Genomic DNA, 10757 nt, shown 5'->3' with positions numbered 1-10757 from the left:
CTTGATAGGCCTGGATTAGATTCCTGTATTGGGAAGTTCCCCTAGAGGAGGAAATGGTGACCCACTCCAGTATTCTTGCCTGGAAAATTCCATGAACAAAGGAGCGTGAGGGGTTATAGTCTATGGCATCACAATGTCAGACCTGACTGAGAAGGCACGCATCACACATGCACAAATATTGAGCCAACTTCTTCATGTCACCCTATACCCCTGACCTAAAACATAACAGCTCTACAAGAAGCAAAAATTTTCAAACCTTGCCTCTGGGTTTAGCCTTTTTTTTTTTTTTTTACTTTGACCCAAACATAGATGAGACCCAAACAGGGACTTGATTGCTTCCAACATAAGAATGGTCCAAGGAGGATGATTTACATACAGGTCTGTAGACTGAAGATTAGTTGGTCCATTAGCTCAGCCTTGAAGCTCAAGTGACCTGCCTCATATCAGCAGAGCTGCCTCAATAAAGTCACTATTTCAAAAATAGCTGTTGTTGCAACCTCCTGGAGTTCATAAATGTTTCTTTTTCATCAATAAATAGCTAATGCTTTACTGAAATCTGTACACTAAATCATAATCAATTTGTTGGTTATATTATACTACCATGGGAGAACTGGTTTAAAGATATTGTAACTTAAAATGAATCGAAAACTACCTAAGTAAAATTTCTAGTAAAAGAGATAGATAAATACATTTTAAAATGTACAACCACAATAATGTACGTGGAAAAACCTTAAGTGATAGGTATACACTGCATCTCCAACATTTGTATTATTTTCTTGCACTAGCACATAGAAAATAATTTATATCTGGTTATATTATCAATTATATTTAAACTATACCATATTATGAACTATTTAAGTTAGATATATTTCAAATTTGTTTGCCTGGGAATCTTCCAAAGCCAAAGTGTTTCTTATGGAATTAATAAAGTCTTAAGATACTTGGAGTTTTACGCTGAGCAGCTTTTAATGTACTACTTTTACATTAGGATGTAAACTTCTTTACTGTAGGCTATAACTCTTCAGATCCTTTTAAAAGTCCTGCAGTTCACATGACTTGAATTAAACTGAAATTTAACCAGGACAAATACAAGGTCAGATATTACACACACAAAAAATTACAATTCAATGTTTGTATCAAACTTTTAGTTGAAGTAGTCTTTTATTTCTATTTTTAATTTTAAAGTTACTTTAATAAAAGAGTGAACAGAAATTGGCCTGTCAATTGCACAGTTAAAATAGGTTTATGATTCGATTTGCTATTGAGAAACTCTTATTCTCAAAAAATCTTTCTAGTTTACATTTTATCACAGAACAATTTAATATTGATTAATTTCTTCACTGACTTTTTCACATCTTTGTTCCTGAGGCTGTCGATCACTGGGTTCAGCATGGGGATGACCACTGTGTAAAAGACAGAGGCCACCTTGACCATGAGCCATGAACTTCTGGAGTTAGGAACACAATAGAGGAAAAGGGTGGAGAAGGCAATGGCACCCCACTCCAGTACTCTTGCCTGAAAAATCTCATGGATGGAGGAGCCTGGTGTGCTGTAGTCCATGGGGTCACTAAGAGTTGGACACGACTGAGCGACTTCATTTTCACTTTTCACTTTCATGCATTGGAGAAGGAAATGGCAACCCACTCCAGTGTTCTTGCCTGGAGAATCCCAGGAACGGCGGAGCCGGGTGGGCTGCAGTCTATGGGGTCGCATAGAGTCGGACACGATTGAAGCGACTTAGCAGCAGCAGCAACAGAGGAAAAGGATGGTCCCATGGAAGATGGTAATGGTAGTCAGGTGGGAGGCACAGGTGGAGAAGACTGTGGTGCCCCCCAGTCGAAAGCATCCTTAAGACAGTGATAAAAATGAAAACATAGGAGATGCGAATAATCATCAGGCTGCTTACTTCATTGAATGTGGCAGAGACTAAAATGGTCTCCTGGTTAATGTAGGGGTCAGAGCAGGAAACAGCAACAATGGCTGTGTGCTCACAGACAAAGTTATTTATGAATTTAGTCCCACAAAAGGATAACGTTGATAAAAAGTATGTGTATATTAAGGAACAGGCTATACTCCAAGAGTATAATGCAGACAACTGCAAGGAACAAAGCTTCTGGGACATCACAACAGCATAGAGAAGAGGGTTACAAACGGTCACGAATCGGTCATATGTCATCACTGCCAACAGGAATGTCTCTGTCACCACAAATATGCAGACAAAGAAGAATTGTATGAGGCATCCTGTGAAGGAGATGGTTCTGTCTTCCACAACCAAGTTTTCTAGTAGCTTGGGTGTAACTAATGTTGAGTAACAGAAATCAACGAAGGAAAAGTGGCTGAGAAAGAAGTACCTGGGCATGTGGAGCCTGGAACTGGACTTCATGATCAGGATCATGCCCAGGTTCCCTAGCACAGTGACCGTGTAGATGGTCAGGAAGACCAGAAACAGAGGCAGCTGGAGCTGAGGATATTCTGAGAAGCCCAAGACAATGAAAGTGACCTCAGCACTCTGGTTTGCTTGGCTCCTGTGGACAAAATATCAGTGTTGATCCAGAAGAGTAAAAACTAAACTTTGAAATAGGCAAGAGAATAGAAAAATGTGTTGAGAAGCTCACTGGGTCTCTGTTTACAGTGTTTCTGTAAATGCTATACTTCTGCTTTATTTCAAATGCTAATGTTCACTTGTATGTCAATTATACAGCCAATAATAATTTTCATTGTGTATGATCTTCAGAAACAAAGAACTGAAACAGATTAGTTCCTGCTTTATTTCAAATAATAAAACTCATTATTATCAGCTGCTTTCAGGAGACATTGTCTTTGCGTGTCTCTGAGCTTTGTGAAAACACCTGATATGACGATCTAATTACATGTATTGGAGAAAAACATGTCATTAGGTTCCACAGTTTCTTACCTGCCTCACCTCCTGAGCTATGAGACAATTAACTTATATGCTAATTTGTATAATGGCAACATCTCTGCAAAACAGTTAATATATTTTCCTGGTTGTTGTATTTCCTTTCAATTCCTTTCTTATTCCTAGTTATTCCAAATTCTCAACCCATTCTGGAGCTATGCTAAGACATACTAAACTTTTTCACTTATGTTGAATTAATTTTGAAAATGTTTAAATGTATTCTTCATAGCCAATTGTATTATTCAGCAGAAGTTTCAAAACAAAATATGTGCTATGCTTCCTGTGATAATAGTTGAAACAATATTGAACAGAAAACTCTTTTTTTTTTCCATTGTAGCAGATTTTGGAGTTTGGGTGACAAAAATAACTGTGAAAGTACTGGAGAAAGCATATAGGCTTCAGAATGGATCAAATATATACTCTGCCATTTTGAACTAAGTTTTTAGTTCTTGCAAAGAAAAGTGGCTGGAAAACACCTATTTCAAATGGGACACCAGAATATTTCTTGATTATTACTGATCACAACGCATTTCCTCTATAATAAGATAAAGAACAGTAATATAAATTTTAAATCACTAGATTGGAACTAGATACTTCAATAATGAATTTAAATGCTGTAAGACATGGTAGAACAGATATTTACCTTTTATATATTAGAATTTCATTAGAACACTTGCTTTAAGATGCATGTTTCCTTATTTTCCTCTAGGTTTTCTCACCACACTATAGCTTTCTCTGATTCCCACATGATGAACTTGTAAGAAAGATATCTTCCAAAGACCATGTCCACAACAGATCCTCTGTAACAATACTTTGTAAGGTCTCAGCACTGCAAAGATTGATTATGACTATTATTCCAGCCACATTCCTTCAATTTAAAATGCTCTGTGCAAGATTATGAGAATAATTTTCCATGATTGTTTAATATAACAGTGACTTTAAGATTCCAAATAAATGTTAATAGCAAATGTATAACATTAACATTATTCAGTATGACTTTTCCAAAAACTGCTTGGATCTATAAATTCAACCTCATTATACTTAATACATCCTTCTTAGTGAAGGTGGATTTATCAACCTATGCTATATAGTACATGCTTATTTCTTTATAATTTAATCCCCATTTTATTCTTTCTTACGATGTTTGCTTTATTTTACCATCTACTTTTATAGACATGACTCATTGTTTCATCCCCTCTGTATACAGACAAACTTGTATATTTATCACTCACAATTACTGTAGGTTATATCCCTGTTATTTATAAATATGGTTGTTACTGTCACTTTATTTCTAGAAAATTACAGGAAAATCTTGAAGACAAGGCCCACTTTGTGGGCCTTCTCCTTTTGCCAAAAGGAGAATTCTCCATTTCCAACTTTATGTTTGATACCCAATGAGAAAACTAGGATACAAATTATTTGAAAGAAAGAATTGGAATATAACTCCATAAACCTTCTCAGCCAAAACGTGGTTCTTTGTGCACACCTTGTTCTACACATGTGTCTGTCTCCTACAGAGATTACTGGATCTTTGTATTTTCTTTTTTAAGTAAAACAAAAGAGACATGAGTCAACTCACCTAAATACAGAAGAACTTGAATGAGTCATTTAGTGAAGAACTCTTTGCTAAGATTAATGAACTCCAGCAATGCTGCTGCTTAGGACTTGATAGAAACACACCTGAAAAGGGTAGTAAAAGTGCCCAGTATTTTTCATTAATTATTTCATACTTAATGATTTTCCAACCTGTTAAGAAAACTCAGAGATACCAAAGATAAGATCAAGCCTGAAAAGTAAATCCTGGCACCAAACTGTATCACAAATATATGCCATCATGACCTTAGGGATGTGAGAACTAGAGAATATAACTGAGGTACTGCCTTGATGCCTGCAATTCAACTAATTACATTTTAACTCTGAACTCTGTCCCAGGTGGTATATTGATTGTATATTATTTCCCTAAAGCCTTAGGCCATTTGTATTATCAACTTTACTCATTTAATCTTAAAAAATAAACAACACCATTTTAAAAATTTTTGTGTGGATATAAAATACATAAATCCACAAGGGGAAATTATATAGCAATAGATTTATCTTTTATTAATCCATATTTAATTTTTAAAATTCTCTTATGAAGGTATATATATATTCTTATGTTTCTAAACATATGGCTGCTAAACTATAATTATACGGTTTATTTTGTACTTTACAATATTTGTACTATAAACTTTATTTTATATTTACACTATTGATTCTATTGATAGAAAACAGCTTCCACTGGATTTTCAAATATAGAATGTTCTCAGATGTTTATATTTATTACTGAATCTAAAATGAAATTTTGGATGATATGTTTTCTAAAAATATCTGTTTATGAAAAGGATTATATTTTCACTAATTTTGGTAACTACCTATCTTGGCTTTAAGGACACAGGTTAATAATAATAATAACTTGATGCAGAAGGAGCTGAAGTGCAAGCAGTGAAAGATTTTACTTTCTTGGGCTCCAAAATCATTGCTTTATGGTGACTGCACCCATGAAATTAAAATGCACTTGCTCCGTGGGAGGAAAGTTATGACAAAACTAGGCAGCATATTCAAAACCAGAGACATCACTTTGCTAACAGAAGTCCATATAGTCAAAGCCATGGTGTTCCCAGTAGTCAGGGGGGATGTGAGAGCTGGACCATAAAGAAGACAAAGTGCCGAAGAATTGTTCTTTCAAATTGTGGTGCTGGGGAAGACTCCTGAGAGTCCTTCGGACAGCAAAATCCAACCAGTCAATCCTGAAGGAAATCAACCCTGAATATTCACTGGAAGGACTGATGCTGAAGCTGAAGGTCCAGTGCTTTGGCCGCCTGACATGAAGAGCTGACTCACGGGAAAAGACCCTGATGCTGGGAATGACTGAAGGCTAGTGGAGAGGAGGGCAGCAGAGGATGAGATGGTCAGACGGCATCACCGACTCAATGGACATGAGTGTGAGCAAACTCCAGGAGACAGTGAAGGGCAGGGAAGCCTGGTGTGCTGCAGTCCATGGGGTGGCAAAGACTCGGACACGACTTAGTGACTGAACAACAATAACAACAAGCTTATTTCTCACTAGTGGAAGATTCAAAATACATTTTGACTGGGCAGCTGTGCCCTATATGGGCTCTGATTTCTCCCAACTTTACCTCACCATCATCATGGTGCTTCTGAGGTTATGATTCTCTTAATGTTCATTGGAGAAAGAATAGATTCTTCTTCAAATAAATGAGGCCAGGACAATTGGGCATTCACAAGTAAAATTATGGGATTGGACACTTACCTCATATTATATACAACAGTTAACTCAGAAAGTGAACAAGGACCTGAATGAAAGAGCATAAACTATAACTCTTACAAGAAAAACACAGGCCTTACATTTCATGCCCTTGAATTTGGCAGTAGATTCTTATATAGGGAAACAAAAACATCAGCAACAAAAATAAATAAATAAATTGCTAAATTGAACTTCCTCAAAATTTAAAATATTTGTATATTAAAAACATTATCAATAAAGTGAAAAGAAAAGGTACAGAAAAGAAACAATAAAGACAAAAAGTCAAAGCAGATACAACACAAAATTTACAAATGTCCAACAAGCATGTGAAAATATTCTCAACATATTTAGTTATTAGGAAAATGCAAATCAATGTCATGATGAGATATCAATTTATATCCACTGGATTTGCTATAATAAAAGTATATAATAGCAATGATTAGCAAGGATATGAAGCAACCAGAAGAGTTATATATTATGCCTGGGAATCTAAAATGCTACAGACACTGTAGAATAAGTTTGGTCGTTCCTCTCACATGGATGAACATAGAATTACTATTAGACAAAATGCTTAGCAGGGAAAAAAAATAGTCTTTCACAAAGACGTGTTAGGCTTTTCCCCCAGTTTCTGGCAGATAATATATATCTTATGTGATAGTAGAGTCTATTTAGGGAGGAGGGTCTGGGTACACCTGATATCAAGGTGGGTGCGTGCTAAGTCGCTTCAGTGGTGTTTGATTCCTTGCCACTCTATGGACTTTAGCCCACCAGGCTTCACTGTCTATGGAATTCTCCAGGCAAGAATACTGGAATGGGTTGCCACGCCCTCCTCCAGAGGATCCTCCCAACCCAGGGACTGAACCCATGTCTCCTACGTCTCCTGCACTGGTAGCAGGTTCTTACCACTAGTGCCACCTGGGAAGCACCACAGCACATAGGATTCACTTCTTAGACTGGATGTGAGTTCACTGTGAAGTGTGTTAGTTGCTCAGTCGTGTCTGAATCTTTGTAACTCCATGGACTGAAGCCCACCAGGCTCCTCTGTCATGGGATTCTCCAGGCAAAGATACTGGAGTGGGTTGCCCTCCCTTTCTCCAGGGGATCTTCCCCACCCAGGGACAGAACCAAGGTCTCCTGCATTGCAAGCAGATTCTTTATCATCTGAGCCACCAGGGAAGTCCATGAGTTTGCTAGTTGGGCAAAATTAAATCAGGTTAACCAAGATTCTCTAATTGATATTAGCAGGGCCCCCATTCAATCCACCATTAATGTTACTTACCAATGAAGTTCTCTGTTATGTTATCATTGTACATCAATAGCTATTTTATATATAATTTGACTGACATGAAATACTGTTTTAGATTTAGCTGAAACTATTTCTGAAGTGTGCATTTCTTAATTTTATTTTTGATGATTTATGTACAAAAAACAAATAAATTTTATATTAACAAGTAGAATTTTACCAAATCTTATTCAGGATTCTGTGGGGACAGAGACATGACTTCTTTGCACTTATAATGTACCAATTCTATGTGGTGTTAAATAAATATATCCTTTAAATTTAGGCTTCCCTGGTACCTTAGATGGTAAAGAATCTGCCTGCAATGCAGGAGACATATGTTTGATTACTGGTCATGCAGATACCCTGGAGAAGAGAATGGCTACCCACTCCAATATTCTTTCCATGGACACAGGAGCCTGGCAGGCTAAAGCCCATAGAATTGTAAAGAGTCAGACATAACTGAGCAACTAAGCACAGGAATGTCTTTTAACTTTAGTGTCTTAGTGTTGAACAACTCTTAATTACTATGATTAAACTGATGTAACTCCCTCATGGTTAACTATAAACTTTCATGACAACTCAAATCCACTCTTCAATTGACTTATAACGACTTAAAGAAAAGAAAAAAAGAAGACTCACCTGAACAGCCAAATGGTAATGTGTCTTTACTCAGAAATCTTTACATGACAAACACTTTATCTAGAGACTTCAATAGTCTAGGCTTTAATTAGGTGTTATTTATTATTTTATTGCTAAGTCTCTACAGTTTACTAAAGTGGTTGAATGATGTATCAACAAGGGAATTTTGTTAAATGTGTGCACTGTTTTCCTTCCTAAAAATTGGAATTTGAAATGCTATTAAAAAATGCTACAAAACTTGGACAGTTCTCCACAGTGCTCTTGTAAATGAAAAAGCAAACCTAAGCCATTTTACATTCATTGACATAATAATTTGGTATTGACTAGCTTCCTAGCTGGAGAAGGCAATGGCAACCCACTCCAGTACTCTTGCCTGGAAAATCCCATGGATGGAGGAGCCTGGTGGACTGCAGTCCATGGGGTCGCTAAGAGTCAGACAGGACTGAGCGACTTCACTTTCACTTTTCACTTTCATGCATTGGAGAAGGAAATGGCAACCCACTCCAGTGTTCCTGCCTGGAGAATCCCAGGGATGGTGGAGCCTGGTGGGCTGCCTTCTATGGGGTTGCACAGAGTTGGACATGACTGAAGCGACTTAGCAGCAGCTTCCTAGCAGTCTCTTTCACACCTTTGTTCCTGAGGCTGTAGATCATTGGGTTCAGCATGGGGATGACCACTATGTAAAAGACAGAGGCCACCTTGACCATGAGCCATGAACTTCTGGAGTTAGGAACACAGTGGAGGGAAAGGATGGTCCCGTGGAAGACGGTAATGGCAGTCAGGTGGGAGGCACAGGTGGAGAAGGCTTTGTGGTGCCCCCCAGTTGAAGGCATCTTCAGGACAGTGATAAAAATGAAAACATAGGAGGTGAGAATAATTATCAGGCTGCTTATTTCATTAAACATGGCAGAGACTAAAATGATCTCCTGGCTAATGTAGGGGTCAGAGCAGGAAACAGCAACAATGGCCGCGTGCTCACAAAGTTATTTATGATATTATTTCCTCTAAAGGACAATTCGGATAAAAAGTGGGTAAGAGTCAGGGAACAGACTGTACCCCAAGAGTATGATGCACCCACCAATAAGGAACAAAGCTTCTGGGACATGACAGCTGTGTAGAGAAGAGGGTTGCAAATGGCCACAAATCGGTCATATGCCATCACTGCCAACAGGAATGTCTCTGTCACCACAAATATGCAGGCAAAGAAGAATTGCATGATGCATCCTGTGAAGGAGATGGTTCTGTCTTCCACAATCAAGTTTTCTAGTACCTTGGGTGTAACTACTGTTGAGTAACAGAGATCAACAAAGGACAAATGTCTGAGGAAGTAGTACATAGGGGTGTGGAGTTTGGGATTTATCTTGATAATTAGGATCATGCCCAGGTTCCCCAGCAGAGTGATGGAGTAGATGGTTAAGAATAATAGGACAAGGGGTATCTGGAGTTCGGGATATTCTGAGAAGCCCAAGAGAATGAAAATGACTTCAGCACTCTGGTTTTCTTGGTTCCTGTGGACAAAATATAAAAGTTGATTCAGAGAAATCTGAAGCAAAATTTGAATGAAATGTAATGTTATTCCCTCAGTATTGTCGGACATTTTTGTGACTCCATGGACTGTAGCCTGCCAGGTTCCTCTGTCCATGAGATTCTCTGGGCAAGAACACTGGAAGGGTTGTCATGCCCTCCTCCAGGGGATCTTCCTGACCTAGGCATAGAATGAGAGTACTTATGGGGAAAAAGAGTGCATTGAATTATTATTATTTTTAAAATTAGCCTCTTTCCCTCCAAAATGCCTCTACTGTCTTTTTCTGACATTAAAATTCATTCTTTTCAAAGTACTTCCTAAATTCTTACCAAAACTTGAAATGGCACTCAGTATAAGGGAAGTTCATTCCACATAGAATTCTCTAAAAATTCTATATCTCATTAGGAGTTGAAATTAAACACTTTGTTATTTTCACTCAGGTTTTGTAAATTTATACTCCAAGAACACATATCACACTTCAAGATTTCCTGTACGTGTATAACTATGTCATTCACATATTCCCCCACTCTTTTTCTTCAGTTATTCCTTTACATTCTTAAACATGTGATTAATTCCTGATTCCCTGAAAGTATGTTTCAATTTAACATACAAATCATAGAGCACATATTCTCTAACTGAAAACACTTTTTAAAAAAGTCAGGATTTGTTCCCTATGTCTGTGGTAACAAAGTTTGAATAGTCCAGGGTTGAAAGGGAAATCTTCACCAAAGATGGATACAATTTCTGATGCACACTGGTTCCTTCTTCCCCACACTGCTTCTCCACACCTGTAGCTTTTCACTCCACCTCCCACACTCTGTACTTGTCAACAGGCTTGGGGCCAATGTTCCCAATCACCCATGTAGCCCAGGAAGTGTCAGCCATGCTCAGCTGTGAGCACAGGTGCTGTGCATAGTATTTATCTTCTTTTCTGTGCAATTACCCTGGAATAATTTTCCCATTGCAGACCCACTATATGCTCAGTCCTGTAACAGGCATTTTAGAAACTATAAAATTATAAAATCTCAGCCTCAATTTGTTTCTTAGAGCATTATTCCAGGATATAATCCATATAAGCACAAATGACAAC

At 37.7% G+C, this 10757-nt stretch overlaps 2 pseudogenes; both read right to left on the bottom strand.

Moving 5' to 3' along the window:
* Positions 1 to 1296: 1296 nt before the first annotated feature.
* On the bottom strand, positions 1297 to 4542 carry LOC147345791 (olfactory receptor 5D3-like; annotated as a pseudogene).
* Positions 4543 to 8699: 4157 nt separating this feature from the next.
* On the bottom strand, positions 8700 to 9535 carry LOC147345790 (olfactory receptor 5D3-like; annotated as a pseudogene).
* Between the last annotated feature and the right edge of the window lie 1222 nt (positions 9536 to 10757).

This window comes from Bos grunniens, chromosome 24, assembly GCF_055505025.1.
Source record: "Bos grunniens cultivar Pamir isolate PY7600 chromosome 24, Bosgru_T2T1.0, whole genome shotgun sequence".
In the NCBI taxonomy this organism is placed as follows: domain Eukaryota; kingdom Metazoa; phylum Chordata; class Mammalia; order Artiodactyla; family Bovidae; genus Bos; species Bos grunniens.
Note: the sequence above shows the minus strand (reverse complement) of the source record. Positions and strands in the feature narration are given on the sequence as shown.